At 41.8% G+C, this 15,074-nt stretch overlaps 1 long non-coding RNA gene across 1 annotated transcript; it reads left to right on the top strand.

Annotated features, from left to right (window-relative positions):
• Positions 1-2,885: 2,885 nt before the first annotated feature.
• On the top strand, positions 2,886-6,808 carry LOC117846483 (uncharacterized). Its single transcript, XR_004638321.2, has 2 exons — positions 2,886-3,380; positions 4,724-6,808. It is a non-coding gene; the product is annotated as an uncharacterized lncRNA (long non-coding RNA).
• The last annotated feature ends 8,266 nt before the right edge of the window (positions 6,809-15,074 follow it).

Genomic DNA, 15,074 nt, shown 5'->3' with positions numbered 1-15,074 from the left:
AGGACCAAGTGAACAGCCGGCCAGTGTTACATCCAAACAACCAGGGTCTGAACTCTGGACATACGGCACCAGTGTGATCCATTTTTTTTTTTTTGAGTGAAAGTGATCCATTTTTTGAATACAAAGAAGTAAAGGTTCCCATTTTTCTATTATAAAGAAATCATGAACCAAGCTTAAACAGAGTTCATCATAGCAAGACAATGACCGCAATCAGCTCCCTTAGTCATGATAAGATCAATCACAAAACATGGGAAACTAGAGTCAAAAACTCATATCCCATCAGTCACTGAAAAATTCGTTTCTTCAAAGTTCAAAAGTCGCATCGTGCAGCTGCCTAAATGTAATCACACATAAAGTACCAGCGCGTTACAGTCATTGTAAGTGAATAGAAGAACTACCAGGTCATACGCCCAAATCAAAATAAAATCTGATGTGGTTGTTAATTCATCAAGCAACAAATCCATGTGGCCTAATTGTCTGATTGAAATAGCTGCGTTATACTGATTGGCTTACCTGCTCGTTCGTGGGCACGCCAAGCCATACATCGAACTTCCTGAACGCGTGATGTAGTGCAGCCACTACCATGCACACAGATGCAGCATTTGGAAGAAACATAGGCTTTTGGAGGATCCATAGAAACATAAAATGTTCTTTCCAAAAAGAAGTAGCTATTACATTTTAAAATAAACTGTGAGCTATAAAAGCAGGGCTAATTCTGAATGGCAGGGCAATTCTCCTTTGGCGTGGATGGCAGTAGCATTGTTGACAGATCCAGCCAGACCCACCAGCCTCCATGCCAGAGGAGAATTGCACTGTGATTCTCACCCTGAATACTCCAATGTTTGACAATAACCACAAATCCTCTTTTAGTTCCAAGCAAGTTGGGGTAGGCACTGCAATGTTTGACCGATCACCCTTATTCCGTGGTTAATTGCCCTATCTTCAAATCTTTGTCTGCCCCAATCTTTTTCTCGTCTTGTGTTGTCTTCTACCAAGTATATGAATATATATAGAGAGAGAGATAGCAGAGACTAGGAAGAAGTGTATGGATATGCTGCCAGGATATGCTTCGTAATCAGGAGTGTCTCCAAGTTGCGCATGAAAATTAGAATGGTCCCTATTCTCATCTGATCCAAAAAGCCAACCTTTTCCACATTCCCTTTAGTACCATTGCTAGTACAGCAAGTAAACATTAACATAAGACACTACATGATTTTTTTTCCAAAATCTTTTGCATGGACATGCAATTGGTGGACCATGCGAATAATGTTCCTTTTCATGTGAAGATGTCATTGAGATTATGCTTCAACAAGGAACATCCTCATGGACCTTCTTTCTCATTTTATGTCCTTTAAGCTGTGAATAACCTGATATGCATCTGGTGCTTTTAAGAAGTAAACCAAAGTGTGCAGGATGAGCGGCTCTTGGGTGCTTGATCTAGTTTGACTATACTACTGTGCTTTGCAGTTTTCTTGCATCATTATGTGCAAACTATATGACTGACTAACATAGAGCGGCTATCACAGGCAAATGACATCAACGAATGTAAACTTGGCCCTTTCAAGCAAAGGAAGAGCATGGCATGGTCATCTCGTGAATTAAAAATAAATGACATTAATTAAAGGTTTTATACTCTTTCCGATGATGCTGATATTCTTTTTATTTTTTTGATGAAAATACAGGACCCCTGACCAGTTTCGTCCCACAACTAAAGATATGTTTAGACCATACTATTCAGCAAATGGCAATAACAACTAGAAAATTGATCATCCCAAAACTGATATGCTACTTGGTTTGTGCCAAACTTTGGTCACACATGGGTGTTTGCTCATGATTTGACTGGAATTTGGTAAGAAAAATGAACTATGCAAAGAATGTGAATCCAAAGTTCCGAAACAGAAACATTTGATTTTTTTTTTTGGCAACAGACTTACTGCATGCCAGGTATGGTGAACATTGCCAACTTTTTTTGGTAACCAAAATTTAGAGACATAGAACTTCAAAAAACAGTTCTCTAGTTTTAGAGTACTCACCACTCATCCATCACAAGTCCTGTGTAACTAGTTCTCAAGGTAGCTGGCCTGATCACCAACACAACTGAAACTACCAAATTAAATCACAGTTAGCATGCTTGCATTATTTCTTCTGGGAGCTAATTCAATACTGTGTAACATATGTAGTTATACCTGTAATTAATCAGAAGTCAACTGAGGTCCCTTTTTAATGCTAGGAGCACTGATAAATTCTTGAATAAAGCCATGAACTCCCTGATCAGGGATCTGATAGGGCGCGTGCTGAATGCAAAACACTAACCGGCTTATATAATGCCGGGCTAACAAAATCACTAACAACCAGCTGGTGGATAACCACGAGCCTAACTAATGCTAATACCCTGCAACTAACGAGATCTTCCTCCTAAACATCCGGAGCTTGCTCGGGCTTCTTGTTGTGCTTCCAGCGTTGATAAGTGCGGCCCACAAATGCATCCACAACAGATCTGACATATTTTAACAGTCACGAGCCCTTTCTTATAACTTGGGGAATTTCTTACAGAAGAATTGCACTGTGCAAAGAAACAATGTGTTGTTATTCAGATACTTGTCTACACACAGTTAGGGCTACTGTTTATCAAAGATTTGCTGAGTGCTTTATTTTGGTGAGTTAATGAGCAACAGTTTGTTCTAGATGGAATGAACGATCACTTAATCTGGGTAAACGCATATGCTCCATGTGAAAAGTTATAGCCACCTCTTTTTTTAAAGGAATCAGATCTATTCTGGATTTATGAAGGGAAGATCCATAAGAATGTCCCACGACAAAGCATAACATCAATAGGATCTGGAAAAGGACATGTTGCAGGTTTGGTCCACTGGACGCATGCTCATGTTAGGAATGGTCTCCTTTTGCAACCGAAAAAATGGAGAGCTATAACCAAGTTATCTGTAACCGCATGTCAATGATGGAAATTCTGTCTACGTGGAGCAAATTCAAAAGTGACGTTACTTAGCTTCTCGTGCATTCTCCTTATTTGGGCATATTCAGAGGCATATCCAGATTTTGATCAAAGAGCTTTGTGGTATATATACCGACCATGGAAACTTAAAACTACAAGGCAAGGAAACATTGAAAGAAAGGATCTGAACAAGCAGTTACAGCAGCTTCAAGAAGGTCAAGTGAAGTAGTTCAGGGTGAGAATCACAGTGCAGCTCTCCTCTGGCATGGAGGCAGAGAGAGGCATGAACAATAGATATTTGATGTAATTTCCAGCCTTTCTGTGCCAAAGGAGAGCTGCCCTGACATTCATTAATCCTGCAACCAGAACACAATCTCCAGATATTGAGCTGTTTTCAGCAGAACGTTGTCAGGTGTACCACATGAAGGTATATGTCCATGGATCTGGTTTTTTTTATCTCTTTTCTACGGAACTTGCTTTCTTGTTGTTTATCGTTCATGAAAATAGTTACTTCGTTTTGCTATTGTTTATGAAAAATAGTTAAGTATACCATTCCTAGGCCACCAAGTAAAGCCTCTCTTGGTTACAACCAGCTATGACAAAAGTTTTTAAAAGGGAAACACATTTATGATCCCATTGACGATTGTCAATTGACTCCATAGAGGGATCAACATGTCTATTATTATATGAACCGATTCACATGAACTTAGAGCAGCATATGGATTGTGGAGTTTAATACCTGCGAATTTAAACTGTGACAGTGCGTGAGAGCAAGTTGGTAAGTTGCAGCTTCAAAAATAGTTGATTTTGGGGAAAAAAAACATGATGAAGGAATCGATCCCATATTCCCATTGGGAACCATCCTCTTCAATATCATGCAAAGGGTGGTAATTACAATCTATTTCTTGCGCACAAAAATCACCATATAAGATCACCATGACCACACCTAGCTGCTAATTATAACCTGCCAACATTCATGGTTTTTTACACCAAAATCTATCCCTTTGTGTATCAAAGACGAGTAATCGTAGTATAAAAATGGCAATAGTTAGGTGTAGATCACACCCTTGATCCCTTACTACCCCTACTTAATCAGGGTACAGTCATATGGTTCTTTACTACCCAAATTAATTTACACAAAGCACCTCACTTATTTGCACCTCAATTTAACAAATTTACTACTCTGAAATTATTATGGGAGATTAGAAGCTCTGAGAAAAATTTCAATCCCATAAAATTTTATGAGGTCCTTTGACTGAAGTCATGAAGTCATCATTAGAAATCTAACAGATATTGTTACTATCAAGATGACATTGGATGAAATATATCTGACATGTGTGTTGATTTGGTATTACCAATGTTTTAAACAGTTACTGATGCACCAAAGAACACTGTGGAACTGTGAATTATGAGAATATTTTGTTCAATATTTGGAGAACAAAGAACTCATTTTGTTGTCTAACCAAACACTGGTTGTGTTTTTGAGCATTGAATATCTGCAAGGAAACCATCAAGATATTGCTTGGCCTACTTCAAGCATCAGGACAAAATGGCATGCAAAAGACTTGCCAAAACTGTTCTGAGAGACATTGAATCAATACTGTAGAAATGCATAAATATATTCAGGTATTTTATAAGCTAGCATTAGCCAAATCACAAGCTAGAGCTAAGAAAACATTTTAAAATGAGCTGTTTCTTTCATGATGTTCAAATACCCAGCTACAAAGAAACAAGCACATGTTTTAAAAAGGTTGCCGCAAATGTAAACAGGTGGAAAGATTATTGCTAGCAGATCCGGAGTGCTTGAAAGCCAGAGGCCCCTGACAAGTGTTGAAGCTATAACAAGATGGATGGGCTAACAGTGGAAGAAAAAGTGTTTGTTAGGCTTGATAGTATCACTTTCTATTAGGACTTGACAAATTGGTATTCATGTAACCTGCCACTTCAGACCCATCTTTAAGCCTCCGGGCACCAACCACATAAAATAGTTATATAGGTATCACAAGTAAAAACGAACCCACAACAGAAGAGTAAAAACTAGTCCAGAAATTTAGTTGAGCACTTAGGGGAAAACAATGTCATTTAGCTGCACACACAACAAAAACAAAAAAGAGCTGAAGACAGGAATCCTAGGAAGCAGAGGGTTCTGCTATGAAAACTGGGAAACAAGTCAACTGCAGTTGGCAATTCATAAACCTTGCTGTGTTTATGGCAATTCAAAAACATGGGTGCGATTTCAAATTTCTTATTGTGTTTAAGTTTTATGCCAACAAATATTCACGAGAGAAAATTAAGAACCAGCATTCTAGTTTACTTTTCCTCAATAATGATGAAAGAGCTGAAAATAGAAGACCAGATTGACGATCAATGCCATAATGGAGTTTAATGGCAGCATAATGACAATATATGCTATAGAAAACTAAAAATCCATTATTTTTACATAATCGATTATTATCTCCAGAATAGTGACAACAATTTCAGTGCATCAAGAGAATTGAACTCGAATAAGCATTCCTAGATAGACAAGACTTTGAACTTCTATTTTTTTAATGCATAGGCATATTTGCAGCACTCAAAGCATATGAACAGAGTCTTGCAGATATTTCATACCTGAAGAATTATCAGCCAATTCCACAGTTCACTCGTAATCTCGAACTTCATGCCCAAAGCTCTTATCATCACCAATCAAACAAGAAAGTCAAGCCATAATGTACGGATAGAAATGGCCCTTTAAATCTCCTGGTAAAGAGCCTCTCCCTCAAGCTTCATCCTCTCCAGGCAATTAGAGAAGAACCCGTAGGGTAGGTCATGATTTGACTTCTGAGTTGTTTCCAAGTACAAACTACAAAGTGCCGGCCCTAATCTCCACAATTTGCACTTCCACGAGCCCACCAGTACGACAGAACTCTGCACTCCAAGTCTCCAAGGAACAGTTGTCTGTGGCAACCATTTCTGGTCTTCTGGATCCCATTGCCAAACACTCTATAGGATCCAAACAACAATGACGACATTATATGCACATGCACAGTCAATTCAGAAATTGCCATCCTTAGTATCCCAAACCTTATAATTGGAACATTATGCTGTCAACTGCCAGGGCAAGAGATAAACCCCTTGTCACGGTGTTCAGAATTAGCAGCATGCGCCCTTCGCCATTGAACAGCCAGCGAATGGAACCATCCACCACTGCGCCTGCTATGTGCTATGAACCACGGCCTCCTGTTGTTATATGCCCCGACGTCAAGCCACGTATGGATGGCCCAAGTCGCTGCAGACGCAGACCACGTCGAACGGCCGGGGCTCCTCGTAACTCACCACGGCTGATCCCCGCCCTGATCTCGCCGGAAGGCAGCGGGAGGGTGTCCCTGAACAAGGTCAGGGGGTTCAGCGTGATGAGGGCCCCGCCCTGCCGCCCGGGTTGCGGAGGAGGCGGGTGGGCCTAGCGGCAGTCGGTGATCCGCCACCCGGGGAAGGGGCCGCCACCACCGTTCCGGAGGGAGGCGCAGAGCACAGCGGCGAGATCGGGTAGGGCGGGGCGTTCGGCATCGAGGAAGCCCGAGGATCGGCGGCAGGTGGAGGGCGCGGAAGCGGCGGTGAAAGGCCGGCGAGGAGCCGACGGCGCAGAGCCACGGGCGGCAGGCGAGCGCAGCCCTAACATATGTGTCGGGAGGCGGAGGAAGATCTCTAGAGGTGTGTAAGTGTACATGTTTGGTTGCTCGTACGGGGTTTCGCAAAGCTGCATCGTATATCCTGAACAAGGGGAGCAGGCTGAGCGGATGCAGTGACAGTGAAAAGGAGGAGGTTTGGTTGGTTGCATGCGCAGATATAGTGAACATTGTGAAGATGTTTGGTTGATTGTATGAGCCAGTGCAAATGACCCTAGATGCGAGCCTGATGAGTGGGCTCGAAGCAGATGCAATGCATGCACCAAGCCTGCATGAGCGGATGCAACCAATTTGGATGTATCCATTGGACCAAGATGAGAACGTATTTTGCATCCACTCATAACGGGCAACAAAATACACTTTTCTATGAGTTTATATGAATCCACCGATATGAGCAGTGCTTATACGAGCAACCAAACACACCCTAAGAGGAGCCAGTAGGCAAAATATCGTTGAAGCGGGCGGTGACACCACTTCACCGGTCACGCTCATATTTGAATTTCGAACTGCCAACCGTGTCTTAGCCTCTCAGATTAGGTTAGGTAAGGGTTTTCTTCTCCCGTCATTTAGAGTGTCATGATGAAGTGAACAAATAAGTTTCCCTCAATGAATTTATTTTATCATTTTCAAAGGTGACATCATTTAAAGTGTCATGATTTGATGAATAAAACAATTTTCTCTGAAAGTTTTATTACATAGATGGTCGTAGTTCACTCATGCATAACTTGCAAGCATTCATTTGGATGAGAAATTTGGATTTTACCATCCCAAACAGCAAAATTACCATTGTAAACATGAGCTTCGCAAGACGACTCGTTTCCTTACCATTTTCCTCATTTTAGTGTTTTCTTTTTCATTTTATATTTTCTGGGCACCTAAACTAACCGATGAATCTACCATTGCCTCGTCTGCTTTGATCAATTGAATCAAAATCAAATCCTGGCAGTTCCGGCACCACGTGCCAGTTCCGCGAGCCGATCTCTAATTACTGGGTGCCGTGTTGAGGCCGCAGCAATCGTGAACTCGATCCTGATCGCAAGAGCGGCCGTTCCTAGGCCGCCATTCGCCAGGCCACAACCCCGATTAGGTTCGCGAGGCCGTCTTTCACCGCGCCCCAGAATCAAGTGTGGCAAAGGAGAGGCAACACGGTACGCTTGATGGCAGACTCTACACGGCCAGCGGGGGCAGCAGCCTGGCCATCAGGCGGGGGTGCCTAGCGGGGGCAGCGGCCAGCAGGGGCAGCATTCGAGCAGGGGTCGGGGGCGGCTAGAAAGTGGGCAGGAGCACAGATTGCTAGGAGGCCGGCGGGGGCGACAAGGGCCAAGTGGCCGGCGAGGATGGAGGCGGGTAGGAGGCTGACGGGGGTAGGGGTGACGGTGGCCAGGAGGACGAGCGGGGGCGACCGGTGCATAGAAGTATCTAATCTGACTCGATGAAGAACAGGATTGATCCAATCCCCACAAGGTATGCGTACATGTACAAGCAAGGGCAGATTGGTCCTTTCCCATACTTGTAAATGGAAAAGTAAATAAAAAATGAATAAAAAGAGAGCAAATGATAAGCAAAACGGGTTGTCAACGATTTAGGTTGTGATTTTGCGGAGTCTATGTTTACGATGGTAATTTTGCGAAGCTCAATATTTGGGATGGTAAAAATCCAGATTTCTCCATTTGGATAAGAGATAGGTTGAAATGGAACTATAGTGATATACGTTGAAAAGATTCACTTCATTGCAAATCTATAATCTATAAGAAAACAGGAAGAGATAGAAGAAATAGAGGAAGAAGATGGGAAGGGAGAGGAGGAAGCAGAGAAGAGCCCCCAATGAGCCCCTGTCCGTTTGGTAGGCCTTCAACTAGCTTCGGCTCGTCGTAACACTATAATCTACATAGCAGGAAGTCGGATCCATTTGAAGCTAGCCTTCTCAAACAGGACAGCCTTTTGACATGTACCAGAGGGCAGTGGGTTACGAACGGCGGGACATTCTCCTTTGACAGGGAAGGACCGGCGACCAAGCATGGGTCATGCGCGTGCCCTCCGTGCCGGATGAGAACCGCGCTACGATTCTCACCCTGTTCGGAGGCCTCAGGACTGATCACCAAGAAAAAGATCTGAAGACGAAATGTGTCCGGATATGCCTCGGCATATGCCACGTACAAAATCGGAACCGATCCGGGGCGCTTCTCTCTCTCTCTCTCTCTCTCTCTCTCTCTCAGATGGCTGTGCTGCGTCTCTTCTCTTGCATTGCATAGTATGTACGTAAGCCATTCTTGTGCTGCCCTCGCCGTAGAAATTATTACAAGTTCACTCATGTTTGCATGGTCCTCCGTGTTGTCAGTTGCCATGCCCCACGTTTCGCCATTGCATTGCTTTTTTGGTATAAGAACTTTTCGACATTATTTCCGCTGGATCTTTGTGGAACTGCCACTACTGCTTAGATTATATGGTACTTGTAATTCAAAACTGTTCTGCAGATGGCGCCTCGATCACACCTAAATCCTTTTAGCTTGAAACCTTACACCAGATTGATAGAATGTTAAGGTCAGCGTTAAGCCTGCTGTATGTACTTCCTCTCAAACTTTTTTGATGTATGTTTATACTGAAAGACCAGTGTTGGTTACGGAGAGATGATACCAATGTCACTCAACCATATCACGTCTATTCGAAAAAACTGGCCGAGATCAAAATTTTACCCTCAAGTCTTAGCCTTTTGACTAGAAATGGGTACAAAACTACAGACCATTCTCTAGAAAGAAATTGAAAATTGAGGCAAAGTTCACGATTAGCATTTTTATTATACTAGTCCATCAACCCGTACTCTCGCATAGGCTAATATTTTTTAAAAATTATTGTACTTGAAAATTATTTAAAAATTAAACTCTTTGGTAATAATCAAAATTGTTTACCTACTACTCTCTCATTCTTTTCAATACTTCAACATAATACTTATATACATATGTATTTATCTTTATCTGATCATGATTTATTTTTAATTAGTAATTACTCTATACACCTTTTCATCCACATTCACACTTTTTTGTTTTGTATCACACCTTCATACATGTGTTTAGCATAAAAATTAATATTTTTCATCATTTCCACACGTACATGTATAAATGGTCTACATGCTAACACTCATCATGCATATATACTTAGTATTTCTATATTAACAATGACATAAACAGGTAATTTAGAATCATATATTATTTTACTTTTGAACATTTGTGTATGATGCATATGAAGATAATTAGATTAAGATATAGATGTTTACTTTAAATTATTTTTAATAATGAAATACGTGGAAAACTTAGATTCAAATTTAGAATGATATTTTAAGTTATACTTTATTATGATATGCATAATAAATTGGATGAAAATTATAGGGTTACTTTAGATTATTTTTTATAATGGTAGAGCTCAATAATTTAGATATAAGTGTAGAGTTTATTTTAGAATATTTTCATAATGATAGTGGTGGGTAACTTTTTAGAAAATATAATAGACCAATGACTATGATTATTAGAGTTTACAGGATTAATGTTTAATATTTCTGATTTTTGTGAGAATTTCTAAGATTTATCTTTTTTTTCCTAGCGTGTCTCGTGAGAACTAATGCGAATGAGGCCGCATTGCTAGAAAAATTATTACCTTGAGCTACATCTCATTTGTTAAATATTCAAACACAATACTTATATAGATATATACTTATTATCTTCATCCGATTGTGATAGATTTTAGTTAGTAATTACTCTATAATATTTTCATCCACATTTATAATCTTTAACTTTTCACTTTAAATCACACGTATGCACTTGAATTTGTTTAATGGACCCTAAGTTTGAGCTATAATTTTAACATAGAAATATATATTCTCATCACTTCCTCTATATATTTATAAATGATAACACACATCATGCGAATATACCTTAATTATAATATTATATACCAAAGTGTAAGAAATAGACGATTTAGAATTACACATTAGTGTATATTTTTTTAATTAAGGTTATTTGGATTCAAATTTAGGTTACCTCATGTTATTTTTAATAATGGCATATGATTTTTCATTCATATCCCGGGAACATTTCCACCCATAAAAATTAATTTAAGTCCATCCAAACGGAAAAGAGGTCTGAATTGTAGGTCGAAGAAGCATTCATGTGACTTGGCAAGAAAGTAGTAGCCGTGTAATTCAGTCACTGGGTAATATAGATGAAAAGTTAAGGAGTTACTTTAAGTTATTTTTTAAGTATTAGTGGTGGAAAATTTAGTTGCAAATTTAGGGGTTATTTTAAATTATTTTTATAATGGTATAAGTGGGTAATTTTGATGAAAATTAGGGGGCTACTTTAATTTATTTTATATAATGGTGGAGGTGGGTAATTTATATATAGATTTAGGGGGTTACTTTAGGCTATTTTCATAATGGCATAGGTGGGTAATTTTTTAGAAAATATATTAAATCCAATGGCTACGATGATTTGAGTTTACCGATTGTGGCTAGATGTTTTGCTTTTTCGTGAGATTTTCTAGGATTTCTCTCTTTTTTTTCTGGAGTAGTGTCCACCTAGGAGTGGCTTCACCTGGAGGCTTCAAAAGAAGCCTCCATTAGTAATAGTAAGATGGCACTTGTAACAACATAATTCTGGTGACAGAGCCTCAATTACACCCAAAATCCTTTTCAAAGCTAATAGCAAAAATCAAAGAAGAGTTCCGAGCTGCTACTTGGTGGGCGCCAGAGATTTGAGGGGTCGTTGCCAGGCGTTGATTTTTAGCAGGAGAGCTTGAGCTTGAGTTTTCTTTTCCCTTGTTTTTCTTTGCTTTGGGCCTAGACCCCTTTGGGTTGGTCAGAACTTTGCTCCTCTTCTTTATTGTTATTAATATATGAAAGGCAGAACCGCAGAAGTCCTGCTTATTCCTTTTTTTTAAAAAAACTAAATCCTTGTAGCTTGAACGTTACATCAGGTTAACAGAATGTTCAGGTCAGCGTTAAGCTTGCCGTATGTACTTCCTCTCACAATTGTTTGATGGATGTTTACATTGAGAGACCCCCGTGTTGGTTAACCAGAGATGATATGATATCACTTAGCTATATCACGCCTATTTGGAAAACAGGGCGAGAGCAAGTCTTAGCCTTTTGATTTGAAATGGCTGCAAAACTAAAAACCATTCTCTAAAAAGAACGTGTGCTTCCCTTGTCTACCAAGTCAATGTTAATGCTAAGGACTAAAAAAGAAAGATAAAAACCTAGTGCCAATGCAAAGCTTCCAGCAGCTAGATTGAGGCAACGCCTCTGAGGATACCTACCAGAGGGCTATGAATGGCAGGGCAATTCTCCTTTGGCAAGGAAGGGCCGGTGGCCTAGCCATGTGGCAGGCTTCCCTGCCTTCGTGCCAGAGGAGAACAGCACTGTGATTCTCACCCTCTTCCCGCTCCCCACACAGGGACACGCTTGCTCTTCTGGCCATTCTTTGCTCTGTTTGCTTGCTTCTTCTTCTTCTTCTTCTTCTTCTTTCTAGCTCCCTCACCACCTTGCTTTCCAGGCTCCTACCAAAGCTGCCTATATATATGCTGCAAATACTACAGGAAAGAGCTGAAGACGAAATCTGGATATGCTCGGCATATGCTACCAAATCGGAACAATTCCGGGTCCGGGGTAAGCTTCTCTTTTCAAATGGTTGTTCTGCGCTACATGCATACATGTGCCATTCTCGCTGCCTCACCTTAGAAAAGTGCATGGTTCTCCTCCTCCCCTGCCTCCCCCTTTTTCCGATGTTTCGCCATGATGGCGCCATCGCACGCCATCCAAACGCCACGGCGATCTTCATAAGTATCTTAATTTCAAAAAAGATCTTCATCAGTATCATCCTCAGCTATAGCTTGTTAATTGTTTATTGTATCTTTGTTCGAACTGCCGCCACTGCTTGCCTTAAGATGTGGTACATGCAATTCAACAGAGAGCAGTACAAATGATGCCGTGATCTGACTGGCCGATCAGAGTTGGTATGGTGAAACATACTAGAGTACGTGAGGCTTCTTAGTTTTGCCTCGAGGGAACGAAGTAAGCAGAGAGCAGAGTAGTACAAGTTGTACTTACAGAGACGGAGCACATCGCATCCTGTGGACCATGCGCGGTGAATCGCATCTCGTCAAAGAAAAGGAAACTTGATTGACTCGTGCCTCTCTTCTTTCTTTTTCCAAGTGTGACATTGTGGCTTTGTCCAAGGACATTCGCATGGATCTTCCTCCAGTTTCTCCTTCTCGAAGAACCTTGGAAAGGGCGACGAATTGGCATTGCCAATCCCGTCAGAAGGGTCTGTTGGGTCTCCCAAGGGCCGCCTGATCAGTGCATGCAGCTGAACTACAAAAGACTGAAACAGACAAAATGCTGAAACTCACAAACTCTGTGCAACTGAAATGAGGCTGTGTTTCAAGGATCTTAACTAATTTCTGGTTTCAAGCTTATTAGGGACATCTGCAACAATCTATAGAGTACTCTGTTAAGCAACAGCCCATTGCCAAGCTGAAACGATTTTCTTTCTGAATTATCGAAGAGCTAAATTCAAGCCTCTACTCTAAGCTATAGCTTGGCAAGTTGGCAATTTGGTATGGTCCGCTCTTTCGCAATTTGCACTTGTTTATGGCCAGGCTGCTCGTCGCTGAGGAAAACGGACAAAGGCAAGATCAGGTGCCCGCAGCGGCCCTTCGTCGCGTAACAGGCAGGATCTATCTCGAATTCTCGATCGGAATAAAGCGATGGATGCTGGGTGCTGGCTCGCTTTTGTTGGCACATCCTTTCTATTCCCTTCTTTCTCCGGCTCATCACCGGCCTTGCTTCGTCGTCGACGCAGCATGTCCTGCCGGATATGCCGTTTCCGGCATGGCAGTATGCCAGTATAAGTAGGCGCCGCCGCCACCGCTCCTCTCGCCAGCTCCCAAAACGGCATGGCTTCCTTCGGTAGCATCTGAACTGAACCTGAAGCAAAACTTAGGTTCAGCAGCACAGTGTGGGTGGGTGAGCTGGGGAAAAAAAGAAAGAGGTTGTGAAATCCTACAGCACAATTTGATAGGAATACTTGAGACGTGTGATTGTGGAGGTCCATTGCAGGGCAACACTCCGTTGGCAGGTACCCTGCCGCCGGCCACCTGCCAAAGGAGATTTGCCCGGCGATGCGCCTGCACTAGCTGCTGCGGGGGCTCCATTGCATCTTCTGCAAGATGGAAGCCATGGAATCTCACAGCCCATCACGGCCCAATTACAAGCAGACAGCAAGGTAGCACACCAGCCGAGCAGCATGCAGGCATAGACACAGTCACACAGCCATGCAACAGCGCGCAGCAGCCAGCAGGTCAGGTTAGTGCTAGTTAAGCTTTTTTTTGTTTTGTTTCGTTTTTTCAGTCTTTGTCAATGTTTCTTGATTCTTTATGTTTTCTACATATTTATGAACTAGCGTGGTTCAAAATATTAGACCAATATAGTCAACATTTTAATCTATTAAGAGTCAACATTTATGAAAAATCTAGTTCAACCATTCTAATAAACTGGTTCAACATTTGATATTAAATGCTGAATTAGTATATTTAAATAGTTGAACGTACATATTCAAAATGTTGAACTGATATACTCCGAATGTTGATTTTTTAAAAAATATTGAAAAGTAAAAATCTATTCTCATATTGAATCTTGTTTGTTGTTTGTTGTATAAATTGTAAATAACACGGTAGTTCAAACGGAATCCAAAACACGTTCACCGTCCGAGAGAAAATTGAAACGAAAGTTTCAAAATCCAAAAGAAGGCGATAGGTAGAGCGCGGCGACGTCGATGACCGCGAACGGGCGAGCACCGGCGGCGCAGGGCGGGACCGAGCTGTAGGAGAGGCCCTCATAGTCGTGGTTGCCATTGCGGGCATGGACATTGATCCTGTGGCGCCGGCAGCAGGCGATGCAGGCCTGCGTCTCGGCGACAGTCGCCGGCGAGGCGAAGCGGAGGTTCTGGATTGTGGAGTTGTGGAGAGGAGGGTATGTAGGATGCCTCAGACGGATCGTGGACGAGTCGGGACGGGTCGGTGATGGCCGGCGAGAGGCTCGAGACGCAATGGAGAGGAAGCTCTCGTGGAGGGCGCCGGCGCCAACGTGTTCTTGCTCCTGCGGGGAACATGGCACGGCTAGGAGGAAAACAAAGAGGATGAGAGAGGTGCACGAATCTTGGCTCCTCTGTTCTGAGGCAATTAGTAAGGCTAGCTCCAGCGTTAGCTAAAATCGAACAGAACATATAGTGTGGTTCGACACTTTATATGTCAAATCGCACTCTGCATAGAGGTCGAACTCTGGTGAATAAAAAATCCAACAGCTGCATGTGTTGCTGTTCTGTGTACTGTTTCACACAGACAGAAGGACCAAAATTCTGCTTTACTTTTACCTTTTTCTATTCAACTATAGGCCTTACCAATCGGCT

The sequence above is a fragment of the Setaria viridis genome, chromosome 1, assembly GCF_005286985.2.
Source record: "Setaria viridis chromosome 1, Setaria_viridis_v4.0, whole genome shotgun sequence".
Lineage (NCBI taxonomy): Eukaryota > Viridiplantae > Streptophyta > Magnoliopsida > Poales > Poaceae > Setaria > Setaria viridis.
Note: the sequence above shows the minus strand (reverse complement) of the source record. Positions and strands in the feature narration are given on the sequence as shown.